General features: G+C 36.3%; 1 pseudogene; it reads right to left on the reverse strand.

Moving 5' to 3' along the window:
* Positions 1-16,305, reverse strand: part of LOC136065524 (beta-glucosidase 12-like) — a 36,766-nt pseudogene extending 20,461 nt beyond the window's left edge.
* Positions 16,306-18,079: the final 1,774 nt, after the last annotated feature.

The raw sequence follows: 18,079 nt of genomic DNA on the forward strand, positions 1-18,079 counted from the left end.
CCCTCACACCAGCTCTTAGCCTCCTCACAAGACAGCCAGGAAATCCTTCACAACATTAACAGACTCACCATTATTTACCATCCATCTCAACCCCTTCACATAGATAGGACCACCCTCTTGCATGCTGCCCAGATTTGTGAGCAAGGCAACTTACTTCCTTCCACAGTGGTTCTACTGGAGCAGAATATTTAGTTGCCAACATCTTCACCACGGCTTCCCCTCCTCATGAGCCAATCTCCAACAAAGTTTGGCTAAAATGGTGCATTCCTTTGCTTCATAGAAAAAATCCCAATCCACCCAACTCGTTTGGAAGAGTAACAGTACCCCATTTAACCATGTGCATTCTTCTTTCTCTTCAGTTGACCAAAAGAAATCTCTCATCATTTATCAAGGAATTACAAACTTTAGTGGAAGGGTTATGGCATTGCATATAATATTCAGCAATAGGGGCAGCCGCAGTTTTGGCAAGAACAAGTCTCCCCGCTCTTGAAAAAATTTAGTTTTCCAGCTAGCCAGCTTGCTCTGAACTTTATCAAGAATAAAGTTAAAAGCATTCCCCACACGACCTTTATGAATGATAGGGAATCCCAAATATCTTCCGATATTATTAGTGGCTATTAAACCAAGCCTTCTACAAATAGTCCTTTTTCTTCTACCAGCAACATTAGGAGAAAAGAAGATTCTTGATTACCAAAATTCACCTTTGACCAGCTAAGTTACAAAAAAATTATGGAGCACTCCAAAATAGCCTTGCAATTCCTGTTGTCGCTTTAGCAAACAGTAGAATGTCGTCCGCAAAGAAACACATGAGAGAAACCAGGACCATTTTTTGAGGCTCTTAACTGTATCCACCGGTGCTCCTCACACATTACTGAATATTGAGCTCCCAAAACTCCACACAAAGAAGGAATAATAAAGGAGACATAGGATCCCCTTGCTGATGCCTCTTGAGGGACAAAAGGAACTGAGCCTTACTTCCATTAAAAAGCAATGAAGTAGAGGTAGTTGATACACAACTCATAATAAGACGGATAATATTTTCGGGGAATCCAAAGTGAGTGAGCACCATCCTAATGAAGCTCCACTCTAAGCGGTCATAGGCTTTCTCTAAATCTATCTTCACCACCAATGTAGCCATCTCTACCTCTCTTATTTCTCAAGGAATATATCAACTCCTGGGCAATAATAAATTATCCGAACCCCTCGACCTTCAAGGAACGTGGCTTGCATGGGAGAAATGAGCTTAGAATAAGAGGACGAAGCCTAAGTACAAGAATCTTAGAACAATTGTGTAGACGGTATTACAAAGGCTAATAGGGCGATACTGACTGACAGTTTCAGGACCCAGTGTTTGGAATCAAAACAAGCAGAGTTTGGTGAAGTAGCATCAGGCATTATTTGGTTAGCAAAGATATTCTTCACCTCATTCTTAACCGATTCTCCAACACAAGCCAGAACCTTTGGTAGAACCCCGCATGCAACCCATCACACCCAGGGCCTTATAGGGCTTCATAGAGCTAAGAGCGTCCCAAATCTCCTTATCGGTTGGCATCCGACCCATAAACCTTGCCTCCTCATCTTCTAATTTCAAGCACCCAATCAGAATCCCAGTTCTGCACCAAGGCATGCTAGCTGGTCAGTTTGGTACAGCTTGATAAAGCTGTTAGTAAAAATTCTTGAACTTGATCCAAGTTATGCACCCACTCCCTTTCTTCATTCATTAATGCTGTAAATTCTGTTTACTTCTTCTGGCCAGAGTAGAAAATATGAAAGTAATTAGTGTTTCTTTCTCAAAATGGTCAATTGACCCTCGATTTCATAGCCCATAACTCTTCTTCAAGCTGGAGGATTTCATTGTATTCTCTGGACAATTGCTCTTGGAGATTAATCAAAAATTATTAGGCCTATGGGCAATGCTTCTCGAGTCCCAAGTAGTCTGCCATGATGAGCTTCTTTCTTGCAAAAATATTCCCAAAGATTCTTTGTTCCACCTTGAGCTTTGAGAGTAAATCTATTAACTGCATCCATAAGATTATTCTCCATACCATTCCAGGATTCACTAACAATGGCAGGAAAATCGTTATGACTCATCCACATAGGTTGAAATCTGAAAAGGCCGACTTGAATCATAAGAAACATGAGCAGCTAATCTAAGTAATAGGACAGTGTCTGAATTAACTCTCACCAAATGGGTAACAGTAGCTTCAGGGAAAGCTGCCTTCCATTCAGGTGGCCCAAACCCTATCCAGTCTACATTGTATGAGGCCCCTACTTCTCTTTTATTAGTCCAAGTAATTTGGGCCCCGAAAAACCCAAATCCAACATGGTGACACTCAGACATGCAATCCATAATAGCCCGCACCCTTCTTGACAAATAGGATTACCCCCAGCCTTTCTTCCTCATCAATAACCTTATTGAAATCCCCCATAAGAGCCCAAGGAGTCATGTAAAGTAGCAATCAGTCTAAGGTTATCCAAAGAATACATCTTTCAACAAACCTAGGACTAGCATATATGGCACTAATAATCCAGCTAAGAGATTGAGATCTTACCCGGATAATTGCATGGATCTCCTTTTCATTGATGCAAGGACCTCCACGTTCACCATGTCAGTCCTCCAAAGGAGCAAAATGCCACTCACGAATCCAATAGAATCAGCAACCACCGACCCATCAAAAGGGCAGACTCAATCATTTCCTCTGCTCTAGCCCCGCTCATACGAGTTTCCGTGATGACCATCACCATTGGAGCATGTCACTCCACTAAATCTAACACAGTTTTCCTGAAACTGAGGTTTCATAGCACCCTACAATTCCAAATCAACGTATTCATCATCTTAATAGTAGACAAAGACAAGTCAGCAACCACAGATGCAGAGGGAAAATCAATGTTCCTCAACTTCCATGCCCCATCACCTCGCCTTGCTCATCAGCATCTCTCGGAACAGAGTTACCGAGTGGTGGATAATACCCCTCTCCCCCAATACATCTTGCTAGGAAGGTACCCTGAAACCTTGTTCCCACACATCGGATCATCTTCACCATGTTCAGGTTCCCCAACATGACGCACTCCGCTGCTTTGTCCATGAGGATCTTCTTCTCTGAAATCTCCATCAGCATCATCTCCTTTCTATTTCGGACAGCAATAGTTCTGAGAGTAGCTCCTCTGAACTTGTCTTTAACAAGGTTGAGTTTGGAAGTGAAGTGGTGGCAATGCTGGTCTGTCCATCACAAACCTCCACCACGGATTCGGTGTCTCCTCCCAAGCCGTGCTCGATAAAGGCAGGAAACCCATCTCGCTGCTCTCCGCCGTTAGCGGAAATAAATTCTTCCATTCCAGCATCAGTTCCAAGTCGAACCACCCCAGATTTTCGTTGGGTCTTGCTTGATCCACCTAATAGTTTCGTCTCCGATTGGAATTATTTTGCTTTTGTAGAACATTGCCCAATTTTTTGCTCTCTCCATGCTTGCAACCACTCTACTAATGCCTTTCTTTTCTTTACTCCCTGAACCTGGTGTATAAGAAGACCATGTATTATTCAAAGTACCCTCAGGACTCACATTCGGCCCATTATGCTTGATTGGGCTTGAGTTAGCCCCAAATGTAAAGCACGCTTCCTCACTTACCAAGCCCATAGTCTTCTTACAAGAAGTCAACAAGACCCACCTCCTTATGTCTCACACTGGTATGATTTTCCTTCACAAGAATACTCTTCCCATCAGCTATAATGAACTGATTTGATTGCTGAGCAACTGGCGCCTTTCTCTTCACAACCACCCTACCACTATCCGAAGTGCTAGCCCCTTTCTTGTCATAGCCCAGTTGGAAGACTCCCCATCTGGCTCCCACTAGAGCCATTTGGCTTCTCTCGGCCTCTGTTAGATGGCTTGCGCCGAGTCACCAGCATCCATTCCCCATAGTCCTCTTTTTGGCCCCTTACATTCTTCTCCATCTCAGAGTTACCAGCACCAGGATTCTGCTCTTCTTGACCATTATTTTCTGAACTTCCCTGCGTACTAGTAGAATACTCACGCACAACAAACGGACAAGCTTCCCGGTAATGGCCTATTCTTCCACATTCAAAGCAAAGAGTTCGATACCCTCATACTGGATGACTTGCTTAAGTTTCCCAAGATAAATGGTTTTCTCAAGAGGCTTATCCAGGTTCACTTGTACACACAAACGGGCAAATCATCCACGGACTCCATCGGCCGTATTAGCATCTATTCGTAAAACCGGTCCAATTGCTCTGCCAATCTTTAACAGAGCATTGTGTTCATAAAACTCAATAGGCAGCTCAGGCAGCCTGACCCAAACTGCGACAAAGGAAAGCGTTGCAGATGATGCTTGGAATTCAGGCTCCCACTGTCTAATAGTAAGAAAATTCTGACCTATAAACCAAGGTCCTCCTTTGAGAATGTAATCCACATCTTCACTAAGTTCAAACTTAATAAGAAAGAAGTCAAAGCCCAAATCTATACAATCCATACCTCCTTTCGGGTTCCACATGCCACGAAGCTTAGATACCAAATAAGTGTACCCCACCTTGCTTCCAAACGGCTTGATAATAAGACCTTGATACCAAGGAGATCGCATCCGAGTCTTCTCCTCTCTGGAAAAACAAACTCTGAGACCATCATCTTGAGCATCTTCATCTTCATTATCAGATTCAATGTCCTCTTGCATCTCACTATTAAACCCAAAAGCTCTCTCAAAAGCTCCAGGGATGCAACCCACCAATTTATCTCTATAACTACCAATCCTAGCATGAGGCTTACTTCCTTGATCACCTTCCAACTGATGGCTATCCTTAAATTTCTTAGTCTACGGCCAGATTATCAACTTCCTCATCAGAGTGTTTCAAGCTTTCTCTCTCCATGGTTCAGCGTCGATTGACTGAATCTTTAATTTAGCTTTCGGACCCTGACTTTTAAAACAACGACAAATCCTCTTTATTAAAAATGAATTTATTTTATATTTTAAATTAAATATCATCATAAATCTAAAGGGACCAACTAATGGCCTTTACTGGGTCAATGGTTACAACATTAATTACCTTTATTATTTTCCTAGTTTTTCTATGGGAAGAAGATAATTTTTCCTTTATCAGTTTTGGAGTATTTTGTTTGCTCTGACATTGACTCCTGTCATTTTCCTTGTCGAGTATGACATTTTCCGTAATTTTTTTTTTATTTTTTTTGCCATTCTAAATACAGTAAGCCTTTAGACACAGAATATTACACAAAAATATTCGCGATAATGCTAACACTATATACTTTCACACATTTTTTACAACTATTTTATTTGACAAGTTATAATTGATTGTTTGTTACTATCACATGAATCCACAATTTTTTTCACTATTTACAATCTACCATGCAAGACAGTTACGACAAAATGTATGTAAAAATGTGTAATACTAACATTATGAATACTCTAATGCGCAAGAGCTAGTTAAAAGTCAAGGCCAATGAAAAGAACAATGTTATAAGTATAACAAATTTCACAACTTTTTTTCACATCTTATTCATGAATGGCAGAATATAATTGGTGGTAACATCATTGTTATCTGAGAATATCATTAACATCACTTTATGATATATCAATTATAGACGGTCACGTCAACAAATGTGAAATTTGCTGTCGAATTTGGTGTACACTTTCTCCAGTGGAAAACAGGAACAAAGAGAAAGAAAATTATAATGCCAATACTTGTACAGCGAATTGAGCATCTAGAATGGAAAGACAAACTTGTACTTAATATTTCATTGGTAACTCATACTTTCAAGTATCATAAGTTCCACTCATAAATTAAAAAAAAAAAAAAAAAAAAATCTTATCGTTGGAGAGAGAAAAAGAAGAGACCTGGATATCTGAGTGTAAGTGTTCCATACTTGGTCCTCTACCATCTTCTTTTGTTGCACCTCCTTGCTGAAAATTTGAAAGAACACACATGTGCACATAATTATGTTCATCGTATGATTGACATCTCAGGACATTTGAATAAAAATTATGATGCAAATTAGCATAGAGAAAATTGTGACTTAATTATTACCTGATAAGCTCCTGATCATGCTGTCCCAAAAATAAAACCTCTTGGAAAACTACTCCGATTGAGTGAAGTAGTGTCATAGCTTGGTGTAACAGCAATGACATTAATCAATAAGCCAAGAAAAGCTAGGAGGCCTAAGATTGGATAGCCTTGAAATGCCATTATTGATTTTGATTATCCTGTGTAGCACTAGCTCCTATCTGCTGGCTTTTTATATAGGAAGTGAGGAACACTATAATCTAATTTATCTAAAAAGAAAAAAAAAATTTAAATGATAGAAAAATACATGGAAAAGGACAGGCAATATTTTAGTTATCATAGCAGTCTTTAACTGATTGTGTGACATTGTACGTACAATTATAGATATCTTCAAAGTTATAAAAGATTCTTTCTATTAAACAAAATAAAAATAAAACAGAATTTTGTGTCCCAAAAAGAGATAACTATATACGGTATGCTAGGGTATTGATTATTACATATTCTTTATTATACATTATATATTATCAATTTCACTTTTTAAAGCTTTTTTCTGGACTAGAACTCCAGTCTTTGCCTTTCTTTCACTCCATAAAAATTTATACTTGTAGAACGACCATTATGTCAAGAATGCAGAAGTAATACACATCAAATTTGAATATGTATTTCAAATGAACCTAAATCAATCATTGCATGCTAAACCCATAGCCAAGATTTAGCATCAACCAGCCTAATCAACCCACATATTTTAAGGGCTAATTAGAGAATATGCTGAAATATTGAAACCAAATCTGCCTGTCAATAGAGCACTGAAAAATGGTGCACAGACAGTGAGACGTGCTCTTAGCCAAAGCCTGTTCGTAAAGACATGGCAAGCAAGCAACATGTCTCCTGACTTGCCATTGCAAAGGCAAAGCCATATTCACAAATTATCCAATCAACCACAAGTCATTCTCAAGAGACTAAGTGCATATAATCTATCAAAATTATGCCACTTCATCGCAAGGTGCACTCGACCCTTCCAAGCAAGCTTTTCTCAACATAGTCAAATGGTTATAGCCATGCAAGAGTTGTTTTCGCAACAAAAACATGCTCATAGCCTATTGAAGAAAGGTAGAAACTCATTCTCAAAGTACAAAATACAAACTATTCACATCCTTGAGGTACAAATCATTCTTTTCATTCCAAAATTCAAATTACATGTTGAGACATCATATATATATGTTTCTTTGTACAAAATACAAATTGTGCCTACTAATCATGACAATACAAACTCAAAGTTTTACCAATATAACTAGACAGGAGCTGCTCTATACATAAGTGGGCTGTCCACAAGGGTGAAATACAAGAGAAAATGTTTCCAAGACAGCAGCCCATATTACACACTTCAACTAGTTCGAAATTTCAAAGCTTGGGGCACAATACAAGACAATTGGATTTAAAAAAAAAAAAAAAAAAAAAAAAAAAAAAGAAAGGAGGCAAAGAAAAAAGTTGAAGCAATGTTGTAGTCCCTGTTCAACATCACCATCTTTAGGACATTGGCTTGCAATCGCTCTCTTCTTTACTTCGAAGTCGTAAGTGAGAAACGGACCCAAAAGGGTTCAAAGTTACTAACATCGGCTATGGTTCCATCTATTGCAGCTCTATGTTGCTATTCGCAGTAGCTTCAACCTCAGAAAATGATGCATTAGTAATGAGATTGGCCTCGTGGATGAAAGTCCCAACGACAACACCACAATTCTCTAAGCCAAAGTCATCCTACAAGAAACCATAGTACGACTTGCTCAATATACTGTTATATGCAATCAAGAAAAGAAAATGAAGAAGATATGTGACTTACCTAGTGAGTTCCAAAGTTCCTGCTCAACAATAGTGTATCTCCCAAAATACACCTATTCTATGCAAGACGGCAATGCGGCGCACTCAATAATCCCTATTGGCATGAAAAGGGGTTGATAATGAGTTTTGACTTTCCACAATAGATTTTATGTTGCCAAAGAAATTTGTGGCTTCATTCTCAAACAAATGGAGCTACGACATTACCACCAGCGAAAGCATCTCGACATAACAACGTTTCATTGAACATTTTTTTACAGCCATGCAACAAAGAGGAATCTCCTACTTGCTCACAAATTACGCCATTCATCATTTTAACGTACACAACAGTTATTTTACAAGGCAACCTCTTATGCTATCATGGTCAATCTGGTCTTATCTAGGCCCAAGACGCGAGGGCTGTTATAGATGGGCAATACCACGATCAAATAATAGACGCTCTATGGAATCATTAATAATGGTTTCACCAACATTCTCCTCATCATCACAACAAACATGAAGCAATAACAACTGGTGACTCTACATTTTTATTCGCATTCACCACGATAACACAATACTGGGGGCTGCCAGTGCCAGCACATATAGCAACTATGTCACACCTTTATACTACATCGTCAAGTGATATTTTTGCTCCATTCCATCTCAAATGCGCTATATGGCTCGCAATATCACTTATCGCTCGTGGTTACAGCTTCATTGAAACAAATCTTGGCGAACATAATCTCACCAAATTAACCAACAATCAAGAAACTCAAGAAAATTGAAGCATCCTTAACGTGGTACAATTTGCATAAAGTTTCAAGATAGCCTTCCATTCATCATCATCTTCTCCTATGGACCCAAGTAAAATTTACAGTCAAGTATGCTACTACTACCTCCAACACCAATGCCAAATCAATATCATGCATGGTCACGCTACGAACTAATTTCCCTGTCTTGCAACTATTGGAGTCTACTTCGATATGAAATTCAAATTCAATTACAATGACTCAACCTTATGGGTAAGTATATTGCGATAATTTTGTGATCTCCTAAGCAAGAGCCAACCTACACAATCAAAGACACCATTCATTCAAAATGTCGCTAAATACATCTGAGAGATCAGCAAAAAAATATATTAACTCACCAAGGTGAGCATCACATCCAACTTTATCGAGCTTGCACAAAGAACGGATTTAACATCTTGTCGTTGCATTCGGCTTCAATCTCTTACAACAAAATCCTCACTCCTTAGTGAAGAAGGTTCCTTCCTCTTCGCTAACAACATTACTTAGCCAAAATTGGTATAGATGGTCCAGCGGCCATAGGCGGCAATCTATCGCAAACCTCCACTATCATCGATGGAATAACTCTACTTTTTGTCGATGGGTTTCCTCTTCCTTTAGCGATGGCACTTCGTCCCACCTAAATCCACATTTTGAACAGTGGACGGTGCTGAGCTCTTTGAATTTACTCTCCACCAACAAAGATCTCCTACAACCCTCCATTTCGCTGCCATCATCTCACCACTCTTGGATTTTAGCAAATGTGGATCAAAGCAAATATTCACAGCTCTTGAAGCGAATAACAAAGAATAGAAGAAAATAGGAAAGATGCATTTGCTAAGAAGACAAAGTGGTTGAATGCCATTGAAGGAAAAAAAAAAATATATATATATATATATATACAAGGAAGAAGCAAAACAGTGATTTGGCTATAAAAATAAAATAAAATAAAAAGGTGGCGTGAGGCTTTTTTAAATCTAAAGACTCTCCACAATTGATATTAGGAGGATTTCCTCCTACACTCCTCCAAGAAGAGAGAAGGAAAACAAAGTAGCGTGAAAGCCATTGAAAGAAAGATAAGAAAAAGGAAAGTGACGTGTCTGCTCATTGATGAAAAAACAAAGCCACAGCTGAAGCATAAAAGAAGCGAACAAAATTGAAAAGTCAAAGACCTTATACAAGGGAGAAAGGCATTATATATTACAAGGCAAAAGTGACGAGGTGGATTTAGAGCCATGTACAATTTAAGTGGAGGAAATCTAATGTTACCTGTAGGTGACTAAAAGAAGCAAGTTGCAAATTTCACAAGAAAGCTATAGGAAGCTAAGCAAATTTGAAAGTTCAAAGGCCGCCTACTTCCTACTTCCTACTTCCTACTGGAGCACGTGGAGTGAAATTAAAAGGCCAATCTAATGGAGCAACTTAGACAACTTGATGCCCACGGTATTGACCCAAGTGAAGGCTTACTATCAATATCCAATTTTACTCCTTTGGAAAATATTGAAGGACTCCAGGCACGCATTAGGCTAGTGATGTGTCAGGCAAACATGAAATATTTATACAAACGGAATTCATCCACCCTTATCTTCTCAAAAAAAATAAAATAAAACTTTTGGGTAGACTAATTCCCCAAACTCACAACATCTACAAAGCAATGGGAAACATCAATTACTCACACCACTGCCGCAAGTGCCACGTGTGCTCGGGGGCTAATGTTGATACCCATTTTCATGACACATTTCGTACAAGCCCGATTCAACCAAGCTCGACTTCATTGTGAGCTCAATTCATGTATTATATTATATTTTATTCTTTTAAAGCATGGCCCAAGTTCATGCAACTTATTGGGGAAATTGAGGAATTGTGGTTTGGAGGGTATGAGTAGGTTCTTTTCGGACCTTTTGCATAAGCCTAGCCCATGCATGCTACCAAGTGAGCAAGGGACACTAGTAGCATCTTAGGCTCATAGAGGAGGTTTTATATCCAAAATTTCCACCCCAAAACAGCTTTTATGTTTTGTGTGACTGTGGCCTAAAGTTTCTGCCCAAACCTTTTTGTTCCTTTAAAAATGGTTGGCTCTCATTGGCCAACTTCAGCTGCTAGCTCTCATCTAGTTGAGCCTCCCAATGGTCTGAAACAACTGAAAATGAGGACCCAATGAGGGTTTAGTCAAGCATTTCCCTTAATGATTATAAAAGTAATCATTCCTTTTATCCAAACAAAAGCAAACCTGAAAATTACTACTTGCTTAACACCATGGGGTCCAAAGCCTTTTCTATTGACCAAAAACCAGTCACTTAGAGCACCCCAAACTCAATATAAATTCCACAATCAGATTCAAAACAAGGGGAGGACGTTTTACTTTGAGAGCAATACCCCAAGCTCAATAGAAGAGTCTTTGTTCAACTAAAAAAACAACTAGCCACATTCTATTCAGATACCTGAAACTTGAGAGCCAAACCCCATTTAGCTAGTCAACAATCTCATAATTCTAAAGCTTGGGGGTGGAAATATGGGTACAGGGGAACCTTCCCTTTTTTCCTCACAACCTCTCTCAATTCCCTCTTCTATGTGACTGTGGGTCGAAATTTCAGACCTGTTATGTTTTTATGGTTTTTTGCACTTTTGTTATAAGCATTTTGATTTTATCTTGTAAAAGCACCATTAGCCTTTTTTTCATTATACATTTGGAATTTTGGGCTTGATTCTCCACAATAAACACCTCTAAAGAACCCAAGGGGAGATTTGGGTCATTCTCGCATTTTCGGCCCTTGTCGCAAAACGTCCCTGACAGTTTTTTATTTACATATTTTAGATTTTCAAATGCACTCTCAGGTCAATCAACAAGAAAAGGGGTGGGGGAATGAGAGGAAAAAAAAGTTATCGAAATGACCAAAAATATTGAAGTTTAGACAGCCTAGGGGAGGTTCTCTAGGAAGACTTATTGCCCAATCAATTTTTTAATTCCATCATTTTTTTTGTCCATAGAGAGAATGAGAGTAGATGAAACTATGAAGGCCTTATGGCGGTAAACCTCAAGCCCAACTTAAATGGAGTAATTTAGGAGATAAGAATAACAAAGTCCAACTCACTCCTTAAGAGTTAAGAATGATAAAGTTCATGAAAAGTAAATAAATAAAATTTCGTATATCTTATATGAGATAGGTTCAAGTTACACCTGGTGTAACTCTTATGGAGTTACACATTTTTTAAACCGTAGATTTATGAGAGATCCAACGGATAAAAACAAAACACTTTTATTCATTACAATATTAAATACTTACCTAATTAATAGTCTCATCATTATCTCTCTCTTCATTAAATATTTCTTATGTCTCTTTTTCTCTCTCCTTATTAAGTCTTTCTTTCCATTTTCTTTACAATTTCTCCAACAAATCATCCCTGAATATCACTTCATCGTAAATTTATGTCTCTTTTTCTCTCTCCTTGATAGTATGTTTAGCAAATTAATGAAAAAAACGAAATAAAATTTTCAAGGAGTAAGTACTATTGTGTCTAAATTCCTAACCAAAAAAAAATCAATTATGTTCAAAAAAAAATCAATTACATTCAAGGATGCCAGAAAGTGCATAAATAAGGAGAAATAAAAAACACCAATAGAGAAAAATGGATGAAGATAGTAAACCAAATTTTATCAGATTGAATAGATTACAATAAGATAGAAACTATCCAAATTTGATCCAATTAGAATTTGTTTGTACTTCAAATTCATCCTAATGTTTACCCTCATCATATGACAATAGTATGACTAGAGGCCTATAAGTTCTTACTATCTTAAATACCTTTCTCTTTATTAAACGTCTTCAGATGTAGAAGAGAAAGAAACTCAAGATAGGCCCAATTGTTTAACTCTACTACCACTGACTTTCTATTTAATTCATAAGAAGTTAAATTATTCATATTTTTACAAATATTGAAATTAGTAGAATGACACTCATACAAACAAAACTTGTGTTTGTAAATTTATTATCATACCAACAAAAAGAAAAAACCAAAAAAAAAAAGAAAAGAAGAAAAAAAAAAAAACAAGCAGTTTCACAAATTTTTTACTAAGAGCATAACAGGATGATATAATTGGAATACATTTAATAAAATATGGAAGCTTTTGACTTCTTTATTTTAGTTCACGGCAAATGCTTTTGACTAAGAAAGTAGAAACGTAAGAGAAATTGCAAAAAAAATGGTAAGAAAGACTTAATAAGGAGAGAGAAAAAGAGACATAAGAAATATTTAATGAGGAAAGAGATAATGAGGAGACTATTAATTAGGTAAGTATTTAATGTTGTAATAGATAATAGTGTTTTGTTTTTATCCGTTGGATCTCTCATAAATTTATGGCTTAAAAAATGTGTAACTCTTATAGAGTTATACCAAGTGTAACTTGAACCCATTTCATCTTATATATATTTTTTGTAAAAATTAAAGCTTTTAATACTTAATTTGGGAACCCAAAATGAATGATTTGGCCCCTAAGAATGAGTTGGCCCTCCAAAGTCCAAAGAGTATGAAGCAAGTTTTAAAAAGATAATAGTATATATATATATATATATATATCCAATTAGATAACTTTTGTATATTTATTAAACAAAAAGAAAAAATCAAAAAAAAAAAAAAAGAAAAGAAAAAAAAAAAACAAGCAGTTTCACAAATTTTTTACTAAGAGCATAACAGGATGATATAATTGGAATACATTTAATAAAATATGGAAGCTTTTGACTTCTTTATTTTAGTTCACGGCAAATGCTTTTGACTAAGAAAGTAGAAACGTAAGAGAAATTGCAAAAAAAAATGGTAAGAAAGACTTAATAAGGAGAGAGAAAAAGAGACATAAGAAATATTTAATGAGGAAAGAGATAATGAGGAGACTATTAATTAGGTAAGTATTTAATGTTGTAATAGATAATAGTGTTTTGTTTTTATCCGTTGGATCTCTCATAAATTTATGGCTTAAAAAATGTGTAACTCTTATGGAGTTATACCAGGTGTAACTTGAACTCATTTCATCTTATATATATTTTTTGTAAAAATTAAAGCTTTTAATACTTAATTTGGGAACCTAAAATGAATGATTTGGCCCCTAAGAATGAGTTCGCCCTCCAAAGTCCAAAGAGTATGAAGCAAGTTTTAAAAAGATAATAGTATATATATATATATATATCCAATTAGATAACTTTTGTATATTTATTAGAATTTAAAAAGAAATTAAATTCTTTTTGGGTTTGTTTTGTAGATAGAAATGTCTAAGTTTGTCAAAGGACAAGGATTAAATTATAAAATGAAAAATGAAAACCAGCAAGCAGAACTTACCATCGCAGCATGAAATCAAGGGCACGTTGTGCCGCATTACGCGCGGTTGTCGTTCGCATTAGAGAATGGCACCTTTCTGTGCTGCCTGCATGTGCATTTTTAACCTTTTTTTTTTTTTAAGAAACTCAAAACTCATGAGTGAGATTATCTATATTTATCTAAGTTTTTTGATAGATACATTAGAATTTTAATCTATGGTGTCAATTTCATTATGATTGCTATTATTATCGACTAAGACACTATTTGATTTTTTTGTGTAGGTAGGGTTCAAACCTCAATTATTTTATTTGATAATAAGAAATTTTACCGAACAAATTAAAAACTTCAGTTAATCATATTTAGAAATCGATATTCATGTGGTCTAATAGATACTCATTGCACATGGAAATATTTACTTTCATTATGTTTAAGTTTGATAAGTCGAACCTGATATTTTTTGCTTGTACATTTTAACCGCGGCTGCATGAGCCAGTAGCTAGTGGTGTGTCACCAAATATGGCTCCGTCCCTGAATTCCCACCAATGCAATTTAGATTTTGCCAAGCAAAACATCGACCTAGTGTAAATTGCCCCGTTACAAAACCACCACTGCTGAGGCTCATTTAGTGTGATCCAGTGCTTTACTCGATCACCGAATTCCTTGAAGCAGAGTTCTGCATAGTCTCGAAAATCATCACTCAAATATTAGACATTTCGATGTGTATGATAGAGTAAACGGTAAATAATTAAATTTAATTTTTTCCTAGTAGTTTAACCTTTGGAGACAAATTGTAATTTATTAATTTTATCACGGCATTGAGACTGAACCTATCTCTACTTCAATCTCGTGTTATGCTCCACCCGCACGTTGTGCCCCACTTAACAAGGGTGAATCTAAGACCAAACACGAGCAAGGAATAGTTTTTTTTTTTTTTTTTTTTTAGATAGATAGATAGCATTGGAAAGAGAATTGGAGTCCATTTAATTATTAATTAAACTCTAAGAGTGATAAAATAATGGTTAAATAATTAAATTCACTTAGTATCCTTCTGGGTCCTCAATATATTTTTTTTTTCTTTCATCCTAAAAATGGGAGTCATTTAAATCATAATTATGATATGATAAATATATGTAAAAAGTCTATAAATAGATGGAGAAAATGTGCAAATTATTTGGTGACTCAATCACTTACACAATGTGGGGACTCAAGAAATGTGGGGACTCAAGAAACCAGTGAACTCATCTTCTAAGGCTTAAGGAAGAACCCAGTGAAAAATTGTCACAAAGGGCTTTAGACCTGCATTCATTAATAGAAAAAATTAAATCATAAATTATAAAAGTAAAATAAGTTGATGATATGATGGAATTTTAAGATTGCATCTTGACCTTTGCTTAGAAGCTCATTGGTGAGGTTGTTGTAGTACTTGATTCCTTCCCTATTTACACACCCACTAAGTTTTCCTTTTGAAATTAGACCCCATGATAAAAATTTGAGGAACATAAAAGGGTCGCATAATTATATTGATTCAAGTCTCTGATGTATACTCAATGTTACCTCATAAATCTCAAAGTAAAGATTAATGCAAATAATCACTTGGTAAAATTTGGGACCATGAGATTGAAAACCTGTATGCATCTAAATTCATCTCCTTCATAATCCCTACATCTTCCTGAAACAAATATATATATATATATATACACCAAAAATCTTTTAAGTTCCTTTCCGGTTTGTGATAATTATTTTGGCTCAATAATTGGAAAAATCAAATTTTATGTTATGTTCATCCGTTCATGTACCTTGTAGCGATGATATTGATCCACAACTACATCTCCATTACTTTTGTGCGCACCTAAGGAGGGGTTGATGGGCCAATCCTCACTTGGGCTCACAATCTATTTGTAACATGGGTTTTGGATTTCTTACTTTGGGTAGTTCCTTATATAGAGACTCAACGAAACTGCCTTTCCCTTTGAATTAGCTCACTCCCTCTCTTTCTATTATCACTTTGCTAGCTTGATACACTCTTGCTCTCTCTCTTTGCCCTTAGTTTCTTTGTGAACCTTTCAACCACCCCTTTTTTCTCTCTAGTTTCTCTTATTTATAGCCTTATAATTAGTGGGGAGTTATGATTACTCTTATGGTTAGTGGTATAGGAGGTCTAATGTTATTATTGCTAAGTGGATGTTTAGTTGGGAGTGGGGTGTAGTGAGAGTGGCATTGGAACTGGCTCCTTACTTCAAGAGATCTTCCTAGCGGCATTACTTCCTAAGGCAATACCGAGCATTTATAAATCCTCCTTCCCAGGAGATTTGCACTTCCCAATCGGGTTAGAGTTGATCGGCAGGAAATCACATTTGCAGTTCGTGTCATAATGTTATCATTGTGGTCTTTGAGTTTTGGTAGGGCATCAAGGCTTATCTAGGCCAAGGCTGTGAGCCTAGTAGAACTCATATGCGCACACAAGGTCCCAAGGCCCAATATGCCCAACAAGTTTAAAGCCTCGTATATGTGGCACCAATACATTGGTTCTTACAAACACATGAGCCCTCAGGGGAGTCGTGCCCCGTACAACTTCTATCTGATATCCTACCTGTAATTTCATCACAAATCTTATATTTAGAAGATGTAAATTTTGTTATGCCTTACTTTGAGCCATAAGTCAAACTCGGTATGATCCTCTTTTTTCTTTTTTCTTTTTTTTTTTTTCTTTTCATTAGCCAAAATTAATAAGACATAAAAAGGAATTAGTATAATATTGTATTTATTTTCCTTTCAGTACTAACAAGACAACAAATACACAAATATATATATATATATATCATAACAAAAGTTAAATATTGCCTAATATTCTTGAATTTACACATTTATATGTTAACTTTAAAGCATTCAAACCTTAATCTTGTTTAAAAAAAAGAATTTGTAAGTTTTTTCGAGGAAAAAAAAGAAAACTTAGGAAAAACAAAAGGAAATAAAGAAATTAACAAAGAGTGAAAGTGTGAAATAGGATTAACATTTAAAACAGACTCAGAAAAACAAAAAATTATATATATATATATATTTAAATCCAAGTCTTCTCATGAGTCGGTTTCAAACTGACTCATGTGATCCACGGGTCAGTTTCAAACTGACTTCTCACGAGTCCAAAAATTCTTACCCATACCCCCCGTTTTTATCGGGTTCGATAATGTCTATTTTGTCGGGTCTAAAAAAGTTAGTTCAACGGAGAAGTACTCCTCGAAATTTTATTACAGCAATTTAGCAGATATTGTATCATGAACCTCATTCCTACAAAAAGCAATTTTGTAGCTTTCATCTTTGTCCTCATTCCAGTTAAAGTCAAAGTATTTTTTAGCAAAATAAAAAAATAAAATAAAATAAAATAAAAAACAATTTGGCCCCGTTCTTCTTATTACGTTTTTGTTTTATAAACCACGGCAAGAGTGTGATTTTCAAACCAGGCCCCAAGACAGGTTCCTGGTCCCCCACCTCTGTGAGAATATATACGTATAAAAGAAGCTTGCATGTGTGGTTGCCGTTCTTCACTCACTTAAACCATACTCTTGTATGGAATGAGACCATTCGAGTAATAATTAGGCTTGCCACTACTCGAATTCACAACTCTTAAACTTGAAGATGTAATGAGACCATTCGAGCAATAACCTTACTCTTACAATGACTATATTGTGGTAAGTATATAATTGCGAAAGTATTTGGGTAGTCAATGGTAAATAAATAGTATCTAGAGATGAGGAAGGAAGCTAGAGGAACAACATAATTTTTAAATGATGTTAATTAAGTGACTCTTGTAGGGATGGCAATGGGGTGGGGCGGGGTTGAAGGATGGGGGTCTTTGTCCCCGCCCCACATGCCCCGCCCTGCCCTGTCCTGCATGACAGAGAAAACTTTCTCACCCTATCCCTGCCCCTTAGGGCCCCGCAAAGCCCCGCCCTACCCCATAAAACCTTACTTTTTTGTTAATTTGCCCTACAATTAGAACAATTTTTTTAATGAAACCTATTTCATAAATAAAAATATACTTAAAATTACAACTAAATTTATCCCATCAAATCAAATCAATTTTTAGAAAAAAATTGAATAATATATCCAAGTGTTTAACAAGACAATCATAAAAAAATAAAAATAA

The sequence above is a fragment of the Quercus suber genome, unplaced genomic scaffold (genome assembly GCF_002906115.3).
Source record: "Quercus suber isolate HL8 unplaced genomic scaffold, Cork oak 2.0 scaffold_1003, whole genome shotgun sequence".
NCBI lineage: Eukaryota > Viridiplantae > Streptophyta > Magnoliopsida > Fagales > Fagaceae > Quercus > Quercus suber.